The 13,403-nt window shown below is 37.8% G+C and overlaps 1 protein-coding gene across 1 annotated transcript in view; it reads right to left on the bottom strand.

The window, feature by feature from the left end:
* Positions 1-12,932, bottom strand: part of LOC116173283 (protein O-mannosyl-transferase TMTC1-like) — a 59,899-nt gene extending 46,967 nt beyond the window's left edge. The window contains exon 1 of the mRNA XM_031490684.1: positions 12,756-12,932. The gene's annotated coding sequence lies outside the window, so the exon portion shown is untranslated. The remainder of the gene's footprint in view (positions 1-12,755) is intronic.
* Positions 12,933-13,403: the final 471 nt, after the last annotated feature.

Raw genomic sequence — 13,403 nt, 5'->3', positions numbered from 1 at the left:
TGTGTCGCCGAAGACCTTCGCATGGATAGAGGTATAGCTTCCATATTCCGGAAAAGATTTGGAAGAATAGACGAGTTGTTAAAGCAAAGACCACGAGTGGGTAAAGTACTGCGCTTGGAAGATAGTCAACGCTCTTTGTTCTACTTGGTTTCAAAGAAAACGTCAGAAGCCAAACCCACCTATGAGAACCTCTGGTCTGCTTTAAAAAGCTTAAAGAAACTCATGGCATGACTCGCACGATATGCCGGATCCAACAACAACGAAGAAGAAGATTTTATGTCAAATTACGCCCAGCGGAAGAAAGCTCGATTTGGCGTTACTCAGGAAATTTGTCAAAATATTTTTGAGCTTCCGGTTAACGTTTCCATCGCCCATTGTGTCGCCGAAGACCTTCGCATGGGTAGAGGTATAGCTTCGGTATTCCGGAATTGGAAGAATAGACGAGTTGATATAGCAAAGACCACGAGTGGGTAAAGTACTGCGCTTGGAAGATAGTCAACGCTCTTTGTTCTACTTGGTTTCAAAGAAAACGTCAGAAGGCAAACCCACCTATGAAAACCTCTGGTCTGCTTTAAAAAACTTAAAGAAACTCATGGCATACTATGACATAAATAGCTTGGCGATCCCGAAGATTGGATGTGGTTTAGATGGGTTGCACTGGAAAATAGTGCGAACCATGATCGAAGTGATTTTTAGAAACACTAGCGTTCGAATTACAGTATGCTGCTTCAACCCACAGGGGACGACCCTCCGCAAAACTGTGGACTGTTACTTTTTCAAGAAAGGTGTTTGTCGAGCAGGCTCTGACTGCAGATTCCGACACGAGGCATTAAAAAGTAATACTAACGCAGTTTCTGAACGAGACGTCCAGAATTAAGAAGGGGGCAGTGTAACGGAAATGCTCCAGACATGACGTCGCCTTTGGCGCTCTGGAATTTTCTACGCGCGCGATAGTGGGATTGTGTAGGACTATTCCAGAATGTACGCGGATGTTCGGGACTTACATTGCTTGCGTGTATAAATGGTTGCGGACCGAACATCGCGCCAGTCTACTACCGAACGAGTACGTAAACATCGAGCGCGGAAATATAAATTGCGAAGTGTGAGTGATATAAATAATCGATATAAATTGTACGGATTTTATAGTGTTTTAGTTTTGTTTAATAAATATTGATATAAATCGAACCCGAATTTTATAAATCACGTTACAATAGAAAATTTACAGTTGTCGGAATTTAGAATGCCGATTTTTCAATACATTATTTGACTCAACATTTAATCGAACAACAATCAAAAACAAGATGTCGCTGTACAGTTATCAATAATAATAAACGTGGTTGTTCAATAGCAACAAGTTGTTTTTCATCGAGCATTAGTACAACACAACCGAAGCTGTCGTTTAATCAGTCGCAACACGCTGTCGATTCAAAAAAAGCAACAAAAAGATATCGCCGCCTTTTACTTTCGTTTGTATTGACCTTCTTCGAAACAACAAGTAAATCCATTCAATCATATTCCTTTCGTAGTGGGTATTGTGTCGTCGTATCGATCGCCAACCAATTCGTGTAAAAACAGTATTTTCATATAAACATATTCACACATTCATTTATAGCTCAACGTAATCATTCTCCTCTGCGGATTCCACTTCTTCAGGCTCTTCGACGGCCTCTAGTGGTAGTGGGTCGTCTGAAATTACCGACTCGTAGTTCTCCTCGTCATCCGCTTTACGAGGTTTCACGAGGAGCATTTTCAGCTAAAAATATTTCATCTAGCTCTAAAGGTCGCGATATATTTGCAAAAAACCGTAAAAAACACGAAAATTGATGATTTTCGCCTCCTTTTATGAATTTTGTAGGCTAAGAGGTAGACCTACGCTAACTTTCCAGTATCTACCTTGTATAAAATTTCACGAGAAATATTTTCAGCAAAAAATATTTCATCTAGACCTCATTGATCGCGAGATATCAGCCAAAAAGGGCGAAAACACGGTTTCTAGGGGTGGTGAGGTGGCTGGAGCCTTTAGCACAGTGTCTGGGGGGGTGGGATTTTTAATATGTTGTTTCGACACCTAACTGAACATATTCCACCAATTTTTTCTTTTCCGCCTCAAAATGTCCAGTTAGATGTCTTCATCGCCTAGACTATTTATTATAAAATCAGAGTTTTCAGTATTTGTGTATCAGTGTATTTATAGCAAATTACGTCTTCTTTACTTTTGTATAGAATGATCGTCTTAGAAAAATGCCATAAGTGTTTTACAGATATAAGGGAAACAATGTGCGAAACGTTTTTGGAGTTGCAAACCTAGCCCCTTGCAAGGTATCAAAATTAAAATTCAGATTCATCACCATTTATTACGAAAACGTTAGTTTGAAAATTCAATTAAGAGGGCTATAATAGCAAATAATTAAACGAATGTATGCGAACCAGGCTCAATGCCCACAAAGCGCTAGTTTTGAGAGCTAGACATAAATGAAAAGTATACTGGGGACTATGGTGCGAAATGAGTGCAATTCAGATGGAATTCAATACCAATTAAATACAATAAAATTAAATAATATTGGACGTTCTTAAAACAATTCGAACAATTTATTTGGTACATTACCTTATTGTACCAAGTGAATACCGGCCCACCAATTAGTTGCCTTATTCCAAAATGCAGGAATGTAAACAGAATGTATCTAATGAATAGAATACTACTATTCCCAACTGTGCTGGATTACACAAAATTAACCATACAGACAAAGTTTCGGTTTCTCCAATTCCCTTCCATAAATTACTATCTAAATACCTACAATTGTGATGCAATCCGATTTGACCCTTCCTTATACAAAAACTGGTACTTTCCATTTATCACGTTTCCAAGTAAAGCGAAAGTTTCTGTATAGCAATACACCGCTTGTTCCTCCTACCGAGTGCCACAATTACGACTGTCGTAAAATGAGCACTTAAAAATCCCCGGGAAACGTAACGACACTTTCTATCTGAAAAGTGTAAGGATTTGACCCAGTGACCGATTGAGTCCGTGATCAATATAGCTTTATTGCACCGGTTACATTTTAGAAACTTCAACCGCAAGAGATCTGTTTTGCATTTCGAACCTCATTCGTAAAAAAGCCCGATCTACTCAGCATGGACGAAAAACATCACATCCGCAAATCGTTGGAGATAAAAACTTTAGGTATAAAGTTATAAGAACGCCTTCATTTTTAGACGGATAGAACTTTCGTGAGCTTAACGTCAATATTACTCGACCGGTCACGATGCGGCTATTTCAAATAAAGAATACTAATTAAGTCGTAAGTTTCAGTAGTATTTGTTTAAATAACTTTACACAAAGATTGTTACCTTGTGGAAAACTACACAGCCTATTGGTACAAGTACCGCAGAGTATTTTAAAACCTTTATAGCATTAACTAATAGGTATACTGAATGTCAAGTGGGTTTATTCACTTTACCGTAATGAAGTCGGAATTCTTAGTAAATCTGATGACATTTATTATGTATGGAGAAGGTGCTCGACTTAATCAAGGAATGCTACATTTTACATTTATTCTTCATTGAATTTAATTGTGCTTATTTAAAGTTAATCATCAGTAAGACTAAATGGACGGATAGAGCATTTGTAATGAATTGTTTGGCCATACTGTAACAAAAGATAAAAATCACTTCACGTGACACCAGAACAACAGCAGGCAATGCGAATAATGCGATAACGGGTAAGTACACGAAACCAATTAAGGTCCTATTGATTCGGAATACCCAGTTTTGGTATATTATCATTTATTGCTCTAGGAATTCAATTAAATATGTATGTCTTTACAAAATTCTGTTACTGTCGATAGAAAGGGTCAGCTCAGCTTATTGTTGCCATTGGTCGGACGCCTCACTGAGTCCTGAAAGTGAACAATGTATAGTCTAGGCTTTGATGTTTAGAAACCTTCATTGTGACAGTACAATGAGAATAAAAAAGATGTTCTAGTTCAATATTTGGCGAAAAGAAGAGGTATCTCCACATCCTATCCATTTAATACAATGACCATTGAAATGGAAGAATTTAATTAACGTTGAAGATTCCCTTGTCGTCGGTTTGCCAAATTCGAAGCCAAGCAGTGCTTGGAATCCCCCAGGGGCGCTATTCTTGATCTCACACAGGTTGGTTCATTTTCGTTTTAAAACGAAACGAAAACTCACATACGGCTATCAATTGCTATTTATGTGTAGGAGAGCTAGTAAAAATTTTTGAGTGGGTACTTGAGGCACGCTGAAAACTCGTTCAATAGTTCTCCAATACCCAAACAGAATTGAAGACCTGGCTGAGGAGTATCGGGGCTAACCCTTTGCCAGGCGCCTTCAAAGTTTGAAAAAAATTATGTATACTGGCCGCCATAGATACATGAACACCCAGTGCAGTTTGATCACTCCGTCAATTTCACGTAGAGAGCCCGAGTATTAAATATCGAGTAATGCCTGAGGTGCATACAAAATTTTATTTTTCATCGTTCCAAATAATGCATTTCCAATATACAAATGTAATTATTATTGTTTGACCAAGTGCTTCATACGAATCAAGTAGCATCATTTTTTATTACATAATATAACTCCATCAATATATTTGACAAGCCGTTGGAGGGCATAATGAGATGACAACAATCCATTATGCCCTTGAGCGTCATAGACTGCTTTATATATCTCATATGACAGATATCATTGGCATATAATAGGCAAATGAAAAATAAAAAAAACACAACGCTAAGAAATTTTGCGTATTTAATTCTGAATTTCTCCCTTGACATTCAATTAGCCCGTTTACCGTTCCCTAACTGGAGAAGGAGCAATTTCAGATTGATTATTGCAAGTCCCTGGATTAATATCGATGAAATGTTTCGCTTGGTATAATTAGATACAAGCGGAACAATTTCACTAATTGGAATTATATTTCTTTGAAAATAATTCCTGATCATAATTTCAATTTTGGACATGTCTGAAAGTACAACGCATGGGGCGCGCTGTGTATAAAAATTTGAAAGTGTTCGATTCACTTTTTCTGTCTAAATGAATCGATATGTTTTTGAAATGTCACAAAAGTAAAAGGGACAAAGTTGTTCACAAAATCTGGGACGGTTCAGATATTTAGCATCAACCCTGAAAAACAACGAAGGAACTTTTATGATAACACTTCTACACCTATTGCGGTACTAACAAGTCATTAGGCATTTTTAACGCTTCGATTTGAATGAGACGATGTATCGCCTGATACGGTAATATCCAGGAAAAAGTAACAAAAAGCATGGCCGATTGAATTAGTTTGTATAAACTCCATTTTCATCTTAGTTATGGATGCATCGTCTACATCGTATATTCTACATCCCCGGCAATAAAAATGTAAATGCGATGTAAAGGTGTGGGCACTTTTATTATCTAAAGCTGGATTTTGGTAGAATTCAGGTTCAAATACTAACATTTTGCTTGCCCAACTTCTTCTCGTAAAATTTATTATGAAAATAGAAACAAAAACAGACAATTTACGATTTTAAAAGTAAAAGCTTTTTTTATTTTTTCTCTCGCAATTTTTCGCACGGAAAATATTTAAATCGGTAATGCCACGTTTGCCTTTTATGTATTCGGTGAAAGTTTCAGAATGGGTTACCAATTTTCATACATCTGGGAAATTATTTTTAAACTTTAATAACTTAAGTTTGAAAATAAATGAATGCACAAAAAAATTCCTGCTCGATGAAAACGAGGACGCGAGGAGATTTTAATATAATAGGTTTTTTCATTATTCCCACGGCGAAAATGAAGGTAGAAAATTATGTTTATTACGAAATTGCAGTTTAATCCACTTTGTGGATTAAAATGTTACAAAGAGAGGTAAAAAACACCAAGCTGTTTATCTACCTCAATTGATTGAATGTGGGTGAGGTAATCATGTTAATGCACGTCAAGTTATTTTCCGCACGTTCCAATCCGCAACAAAAGGAATGAGTAGGCGGTATTACACAAAAATGACTATTTCATAGTGACAAAAGATAAGTTTTGGTACGGCGCTCCATCATTTAAAGACCCAAAATCGCAGGAGTTATGCGGAAAAGTCATAGGGGATGCAAAACCCAGAAAATACAGTGTGAGCAACAATGATTGAAGCGTGCGTCATCACCGCTTGTTCCTATTAATATCAAAACTACCTTCTTTGTATGGAGTTGTATACGAAAATGACGTTCTGCGCTGTCACAGTGACGTGCGTCTATTCGTATTTCGTATCTTGTATCAAATCAGCATATGCTATGAGCGGCACATTGCCAATTTAGCTGAAGCGGCACGCTTCAATCTTTGTTGCTCACTCTGTACTTAGTATTTATGTTATTGGGCAAAAAAATGTCCTAACAAAATATCAAGAGCTGTTTAAAATATGTTTGACGAAATTTTGAAGTAAAGTACTGTAGCGAACATTCCATAAATCTCGATGGTAATTGAGGCCCCATGAAAGATTAGTCACCGGCGATAAGAGCGAAGGCGGATGTGACGCAATCTTTCCGCGAAAAATATCGTGTTTATTGTAGAACATTACGAATCATTCTAGAACAATTATGGTTTACTATATAAGCAAATTCTAGCGTATTGTCAGTTCGATGCGCTTGAAGATAATGAAGAAATTTCATTCTGCAATTTTATAATCTTTCCTATTCACTACTTCTTTCTAGGAAACTTCTAGTGGATACAATTTTTGTACAGGTCTTACTAAGCTCCTGTGCCTGTCGTTAGCTTAGCGTTACGTTACCATCTTTCTTGGTTTTAGTCTCTATTGGATTAGTGTTTCGTGACACACTAAGATTCCAGAGGTATCTGTGCCACCAAAAAGTAAGTGTTGGGTCTTGTCGTGTTTGTAGGGCTTGAGTGGCTTAGTGATCAAAGGGTCTCGTCACGCCAGGCTTGACCCAGCGTACCACAGCCCCAAGTGAGAATGCAGACTAAATACTCTCGTATTTAACCCATGCGAGGAGACCCGTAATAGCAGATGGACGGATCCTGGTAGTGGAGTTACTTGAAGTGACGACAACACACTACTTTGACCCCGACTTTGACCGGAATATCGGGAGGTCATGGCTCGTCCACCATGATCAATGGGCTGTGTCGTCGGGTCAGATCGGCGGGTGGGTCAGCATCTGTAGGGTAGTGGCAGCAGACTGAGTTGATGGAGGTAGGTCGTTCTGGAATGACCTACTCCAAAGCGAAATCAGGCCGGTTTTTTTGCTACCCTTTAGAAGCGACATTCCCCTAGTAGCCCTGGAATTTGGATAGACGTCCCCTTGTTGGGCTCCGTGCTAGGCGGGGAGCTAGAGGGGCGAATGGAGACAGATCAAAAGAATAAACCAGAGGGGATCGACTCAGGATACCCCTTAACCTATGTTACAGGTCACCGCGCCTCAACAACAAACCAAATCACGCAAGCGCATCTCCAGCGCGGAGCAGAAGAGGAGAAAGAAGGCGATTCTTTCCCAAATGGAGCCGTGAAGGATCAACCTCAAGGGATGCTGAGTTTTCGGCATTGAGGAAAAGGACCAAACTTACCTAAACGCCAGGGGGAAGGTTCAGTTATGGGTTTTCCTCTCTAAAGTTGAGGGTTAGTGACCCTGCCAAACCTGAAGTGGGGAACTACCACAACAACACAAGCATCACCCGCCAGGCTGCCTGTGGTCAGTGTTTGCTCGAGCGTTAACAACTCGCCCAGGCCGATCTCGAACTGGGATGAGTTCGCTAATATTGAGGCGCTGCTGGAGTTTGATTCTAGCAACGCTGGATAAACCTAGGGATAAACTATAGACGTGTATCTCTACATACATGATAAGTATGAAAGAGAATTTTATACAAATTGACCTGCAACAGTTTAGAGCGATTTCTGTTGTTTTAGGCAGACGCCTCACTGAAAAATAGGACATTGCCCTTATTCAAGAACCCTCTGGGTTGTTAAATCAAGGGTTTCTGGCCTTGGGACACAAAAGGAACCGTTTTCTTTGATACACTGCAAGAAAAACCTAGAACATAAAGCTCTTCTGCTGTCACACCTGGGTGGCCCTGATATCACGACTATACAGTTAAGCTGTAGCATACAGGGTAAAGCTCAACTCAAGTAGCTGCAGTATATCTCGCGGGAGATTCTGTTAGCCTACCTCCCAGTAATGAGATGGTAGAACTGATAATAAATCATTACTTGAATATATGAGAAATATTAATCTAGAGATTCTCAACCAGGGCAGTGAACCCATGTTTGTAACTACCCGAAGCCAGACTGTGATTGATTTCAGTCAAGTCATGGAGTATCTCTGACCACATAACTGGCAAGTCACTTTAGAAGCGACTATTTCAGAGGTCCCACAAGCCAGCAGAGCCATTTTAGAAAAATGAAGGACGAAATACATCAGAATTATAGGCTGATTATAGGCCCTTTTTGGACACTTTAACAAATTTTCAGGCGGCATTCTTTAAAGAAAAAAACTATGGCTCTGCTGGCTAAAGACGAAGCTAGCTGACCACTTGTGAGATTTGCTTCGAAGGCGAAAAATTCAGATCACAAAATTATAGGCTATTTATAGGCTTTTTTTAGACACTACAACAAATTTTCAGGCGGCATCCTTTAAACAAAAAAAACTATCATCCCGATCAGTTTGATTTTGCCCCTCTCGGAGATGTAGTGGATAAATAAAAATTATTTATTTATTGGCTATTTATTGTCCCTCTCTTGTTCTGGGCCCTCAACGGGCTTTCGCCCAATTAAGATATTTATTTAAACTCTAACTTATATTTCAAAAATCCGATACAACTGAATACCAAACGATCCTCGAGATCTTCACACATACATCATTTTTACAATACACCCTAAGGGTCTGTCCCACCTGATCAGCATGGCTTGTAATACAAATTTTTTGAAATGGAATTAGTTTTACTTTTATTTGAGGTGCCTGAATACAACATTTCATTTAAATACCTTAACAAATAAAAGAAAACCGACTGCGCATGCGCAAATAGCTATTTGTGTATTAAGAGCGCAAAATGATATATCGTCGATTGAAAGAGACAGTTGACGCGCGACGAAGGAGCGCGGCAATCTCTTGAAATCGACAATCAATTTGCGCTCGAATTACACACAAGGTTTTTTCTACAATCGAGCAGTTCACATATTTCCAAAAATTTAAATTTTTCACTCAAATCATTTTAATCTTATGCCCAAATGAAAGATGTCATTTACTCGTTGTCATTGGATACTCTGAGCAATGCATATTTGATTTATAGTTAATAATTGGGAGAGCGAGCGTTTTTTTCTATTTTGTCGCTTATAAGCGACAAAGTGACATTCCTCGAAAAAGATGACGTTTGCGTTGTCAAATACGAGCGCAAATGCCTACTTTGGATATCGATTGTAGAAAAACAAATTTTTTGATTTGGCATTAGTTTCACTTTTATTCGAGGTGCCTAGATACAGAATTTCATTTAAATATATTAACAAATAAAAAATTAGGATTGCGCAAATACAAAAGTTGTTATGCGCATGCGCAGTATTTGTTTGCATCTGCATAGTTGCCTGAAGTTTAAAGAATATTTACTAACACAGAAAACCGGACATTCATATGTACTTTGTAACAAGAGTTAGAAACCCTTTTTGGAGGTTTGCGCAGTTTTTGGTCTGTAACTTTTTGGCCCGTTGGTCTACGTAGCCGAAAAACAATTGCGAACTTTGTTATATCCTGAAGAACATGTGTATATCAAATTTTAAAGCGATCGGACATTTCTACACAAAGTTATCGTACACACTGACAGACAGACGGACAGACAGACGCACAGACAGGCAAGCAATACAAAATTATAAACGATCTCGAGGTTCGTTAATAATATAATGAGACGAATAATTTTAATTTTTTTTTGTACTTCTTTCCAATTCCGGAATACCGTTTTAACTTTTCTTCTCCTATAATATAAGAGAAGATGCATAGACAACTAAGACACTTTTAACATTACTTTTTTTAAAACCTGAAACACAACAACTTGCTATACAGTGTGTAAAGCGATGGGGTATACAAGAGGGAATTTTTCGTTAAATATTGATTTATGAAAAAAATTTATTCTTCATGATATTTTTTGCTTGCTTTGAAAGTACCAATAATAATAATTTGATTTGTTAGTAAAAGAAAATTCAAATTTCAAATACCTACTTGACAGATGTCTCCAAACAGGTGGAACAATCCGAAGCCACCGTAATATGGTGGCTTCGAACAATCCCTAACATTAAAATTACTAGAATCTGGTAACTTCCGCAATTTTTGGGCAAAAAACATGCGTTCTCTCTCTAACACACGGGCCCAATGGATTGCGGTACTTTCTATATTTAGTGACTTATAATGGATCTACAGTGACCGTATACCTACTGTATAGAGGCAGTTTGGTCATACTTTGGTGTTGTTCTTTTATTGGTAGGTGGGATATCCGCCATATTTTAACCAAATAAATCGGGTTGGCGGAAATTAACTTGGAATCCAAGATGATCAAGTCACAAACAGTTGTGGCAATAATATTGTAACCATAGAAAAATGCCAAAATCTACCAATTGGGAAAAACATGGCGGATATAGAGCATATGACCACACTGTCTTTATACAGTCACTGTTAATGGATCGATATTAATTACAAGGCAAAAATTTTGGGCATGCGCATAACGTATCGCACATGTGATCAGCTAGCTTCGTCTTTAGCAGGGTCTTTAGCCAGCAGAGCCATAGTTTTTTTCTTTAAAGGATGCCGCCTGAAAATTTGTTCAAGTGTCCAAAAAGGGCCTATAATCAGCCCATAATTCTGATGTATTTCGTCGTTCATTTTTCTAAAATGGCTCTGCTGGCTTGTGGGACCTCTATTCAGATCGTAGAATAATTTGGAGAAAGACTTTCGGGGACGCTTTTCGGGTCCTGTCGACTTACATTGTGGAGTCATTTGAACAGGCATGTCCTCTGAGGATATTAAGCGGCGTTAGAGAGCGGCATGGAAGAGTTTTTGCAGCTCTTAAGAACCAACTTCCTCCACATCCCGCCTAAATAAAATTCTAACAAATCGTTCATATTATAAACCAACTAGCCTCATACGAGAGGATGGTTCCTACACGGACAACCTCTCACAGTCCTTAAAGCGATTATTCATAATAAGCCTATCAATCATATATTTCATAGTGTTTAATTTTGAATGACTATTGAGCACTAGTTTCAATTTCCAGATCTATATCTTCAGCTGAACATTCAGCATCAAGCATTTTCTTATTAGACTAATTCATCATTCTTTCTAGTAAGGGAATTGAAAATAGCTTGAATGAAGCTTAAATCAGGATTTCAGCTCTGGGTTGACTTGAGAGCATTATCGTAAAACTGCCACGGTCGCCAACAATGAAGGAAACTACTAACCGTTTTTGAATGGAAAAGGAAAAGTTCTATTAGAGTAGGTATCAAAATTTCAATGAAACTAAAAAATAAAAATTGACGACTAATATGTAACTCTAATTTGTAGTATCGAAGCTGGGGTTAAGAAGTTCACAGCCGTTTCTCCACGGAGACAGTTTACTCACAACTCGTATTTAATACAATTTTCCGCTTTCGAGCTCTCAGTAAGAATTATTTCTAAGAGAAATGCGTGGATTCTTACTAGTAAATGAAAAATTTGTCCATAAATCGTCACTCCATATAAGAGTATCAGCACTACGCGCGAAACCGTTATATTCTCGGTGTCTCATGCGTCCAAAATTAATTGCTTATTCCGATCGGTAGCGTGCTAATTGTAAATGCAAAGCATTGCAATGTTTGTATACTGAAATCTACAAAACTCTTACGTATAGAGATTAAACGTTAGTGATTCATATTCCATTTCCATAATAAATTTTCACTCCCTTAGCGAACGGAACATAAATTAAAAATCTATTGGGAGTTATTTGCAAATGCTGCTGATTTATGAATTCGTACTGTCAAAGTATAATTTTCTCTTGAAAGCGTTTTATATCTGTTATTGTGCATTCATATCGTTATGGGGTAACGTCAACCTTTATCACTGTGAAAATAGTTCCATATAAAAAATGGTTGCTCCACAAAAATAGTGCAGTCTGACTAATTGCGAGAATACATTCCAAATTAATTAAAATCAGAATTATAGCAATTTCTTTATTTAGAATTTTAATTATTCACCCTAGAAATGGTAGCACAAAGAATATTACTTCAATTTAGCTCATGTAAATGAAGCCGCTATAAGGTCCAATCGCCAGTGCCGCTCTTATGTCAATATCTTGGAGACGAAATTAGATTTTTTATCGGAATGCAGAATTTTTATTTTGGCATCAATTCGAATTATATAATATTCATAGAGAATAAATTGGATTGATGCCATGGGGATGCACTATACACGGGTGCCACAATCGAAACACATCCTCATTATATTACGGAGTGTACATTAATCAAGACAATGTGTTTGAGTAAATGTATTCTGGGAGTCGAGAGAAGCATCAATACCGCGATTACAATAAAGCCTACCACATTATCCTACTTGATATATGATCGGGATTTCAAAGATAATCTGATTCGAAAACGACTCGATTGGTTTTAACACTAGTTTACATTTCGACGGAAAGCCGTAACTTTTTCAGATACTGTGCGTTCTTATCTACTCTAGATTTTGATCTTTTCACGCATGATACACTACGCTTTAAATAGGGGGTTATAAAAAATCGCTTACCGCTTCTGTATGGATGGGGTGCACGGCAAACAGCAAGCCAGCGAGGGTGGCGAATGGCGGTTTTAATCCCGCCACACATAGACACACTCGAGTAAACAGGACGCAAGCTGCCGCGTGGAGACCAATATTGGTAACATGGAACCACACAGGTTGCAGACCGAAACACAAGTAGTTGGCCCTGAAACAATAAAAATAGCAGTGTAACAAAAACATAGTTCAAAGTAATAGTGCATATAGTAGTAAAAATACATATATTACCTACGCCTGTTTATTCCATTCTTGTATACTGTTTACTTGATACTCCGTATTTTCAGACTTTTTTTTAGCAAATTTTTCTCCTCATTCTCTACATTAAAATAGCTTACCGGAGTCACATCTTTTTTATTTTTTTATATCGTGATTTCTTATTTATAACTCGTAATTTCGGCTTATATCACGTAATTTCGTCTTATATCTCATAATTTCTGCTTATATCTCCCAATCGCTTCTTATAACTCTTAATTTAGACTTAGATCTAATCATTTTGACAAAATTGAGCAATGGCACTTTATTTGCTTGATGCAAACGAGGGGTTTTTGTAACGTTTAATTAAGATTTCACATCTAGATTCCCGAGGGATTGACTTGAAATAAATCTCTAACAGCTGGT

The sequence above is a fragment of the Photinus pyralis genome, unplaced genomic scaffold, assembly GCF_008802855.1.
Source record: "Photinus pyralis isolate 1611_PpyrPB1 unplaced genomic scaffold, Ppyr1.3 Ppyr1.4_LG1, whole genome shotgun sequence".
Taxonomy (NCBI): Eukaryota; Metazoa; Arthropoda; class Insecta; order Coleoptera; family Lampyridae; genus Photinus; species Photinus pyralis.
The sequence above is the reverse complement of the archived record's forward strand: the minus strand, read 5'-3'. Positions and strand labels throughout refer to the sequence as shown.